This window comes from Montipora capricornis, chromosome 12 (genome assembly GCF_036669925.1).
Source record: "Montipora capricornis isolate CH-2021 chromosome 12, ASM3666992v2, whole genome shotgun sequence".
Taxonomy (NCBI): Eukaryota; Metazoa; Cnidaria; class Anthozoa; order Scleractinia; family Acroporidae; genus Montipora; species Montipora capricornis.
In genome coordinates, this window is record NC_090894.1 from 10,240,757 (window position 1) to 10,243,256 (window position 2,500).

Consider the following 2,500-nt stretch of genomic DNA (forward strand, 5'->3'; position numbering starts at 1 on the left):
TAGCTTCAAATCAAGCCCTACCTTGTATGCATAGCTGTTTTTTGTAATGAAACCCTGGCTTTACTGCAGATTAGATAAAAGGTAAAACTGGTCACTACCCTTTTCTTTTGGAGAAATTAAACAGTCTTAAAAATATTCCATCTTTATTTATACATATCACCAAATTTATGAATAATAAGTCAATTTATGTACAAGTATAACATTTATAGTTATTTACAATATACTCTTAACTCATTGACACCTCAAACGCCCTGGGATGCCCCCCAGTTGACGAGTAAGTCTCACTCCCAGGGGTCAATGGGTTGATGAAAGTTTTTGACCACTTAAATTTACAAGAATGCATTTTCTTTATTACAAGAGTGCTTTTTCATGACCTGTTTAGTATAAAATAGATCTGTTTATCAATTTCATTGATTTCTACAGTAAATGAATGTGTCAAAATGAATTTATCATGCAACAACTAACACCAGCAGTACTGAGTACTAATACACTGCTTACAAGTAAAACACCAATATTTTTTGATAAATTACTGAGAAAAGGAACTACAGTGCTACCCAACACTATTAACTTTATGCTTAATATTTGTACACTTGAATTTTCAATTCTTAAGGACAAAAATAAGTAAATTAAATAATAATAAATATTGATATCTCCTTTTTTAAGTACTTACAGGTACTATACAAATATTCATCTTTATAAATTTTGAAATTACAAGTTGAACAGAGAAGATACAGTAAATCCTGTTAATGTAATGCAATGTATCACAATTTTTGACTTAACAAATAAGCTAGTCAGTTGACTATATACAGCATTACAAAATGTACTGTCATCTGAATGACAGAGGGAGAAACAATAATCCCCCCACCAGAGAAACATGTAAAATGTTTCTCACCCCCTTTTTAACTATGATTGGAAGAAATAAGGTGATGTCATTGCATCAGATGAAGTAAAGTAAAACAAAGCCTTGATTACCATTGGATATTATCATGGTAAGCTGCAGCTCTTTATGAGGATTGAAACAGGAAACTTTGCAATCTTATCAGAGACACACTAGCTCCACACTTCATTGACTTTCTAACTGTACTTTGCAGTTTGGTTTCGTTCGTAATTCACTTAATTATTTTGCACAATTAAAGTGTAGGGAAATAAACTATGAAAGTTTGACAGTCTAATATCATTGTGTTTGGGGTTATATCATTTTCACTCTTCTCTTTAATCAATAGATGACGTTTTCCATGTTTTCATAGTCTCATCTAAACACAAGGGGGAGTTGGGAGAATTCAAGACAGTTATGCAAACCCGAGACGCAGTCCAGGGTTTGCATAATTGTCGAGAATTCTCCCAACTCCCCTAATTGTTTAGACGAGAATTTGGAAACATGGGAAAAAAGTCCTTTATTGCTTTTAAAAAATATTCCTCAAAGATAATTTGACAAATGAAGGAAAATACTGGTTTTTTACTTCTTGATTGAAACCGATTCTTTTGATACACGCTCATATTTCCTACCTGCCAATCAAAATGCATGTCTGACAATGCATAACCAATCAAAATTTGTGTGATGTCACAGCCATGTTTTCATACTCTCATCTAAACACAGCTATTGACCAATGAAAGCGTGCATACTATCCTAATTATTTCATAAATGCCATTAGCATAGGACATACTTTGTAGCATTCACAACTTGTAAAATGTTCTAAAAAATTTCATTTCACCAATGAAACACTGCACTGTTAAATGTACATACAGAGGTCACTCATTGAAGGAAAGTATGCATCACTCCAAACCATCTTTCAAGAAGCATTCTCAACAATTTGTCATTTTGACTTGCTTTGAGGACCATAAACTGCTTAGATTCTTGAATTCAAGAGCCAAAATCTACTTCCCCATATGTATTTCCTAGACATATCAAACCAATACTCCAGTTTTCAAGTATGGGAAAACAACAGAGGAAAAACCATCTTTCTTTTTGGTTATTAAATCTGTGAGTTGATTTCACACAGGGAAATGTAACATTTAATTAAAGCTGGCTCTCACAATTTGGGGGAAATGTTGGAATACGCAGCATAACCAATTCACTGTAACCTCTGGAAATATTATTCCATCAATAAAAAATACCATTACTTGAAGTTTCACAAATTGGCTAAAATTATTACACATACAGTATTCAAAATGCTTGATGCGCTAGAAAATACAGGGAAACAGAGACAAGCTGGACAAAGAGAAACTTATAAATTCCTACTAAAACAACAGCAACCCACAGTACAGCCATTCAAGGTGACCAAGTGGGATGCACGTAAATAATAACCAAATGGAAAGCTAAATGACAAGTAAACAACCAAGGTGGGTAAAAAGAAAATGGAGCAGGCTGAAACTGATCATGATATACCCACAAAAGACACATCTGCTTGAAAAACAGAGACCTACGTGGCTAAAGAAGGGGAAAAGTTAGATAAGCTCAACAAAAGAGACATCAAAGGGAACTGGATTTCCTCCCCAGTCT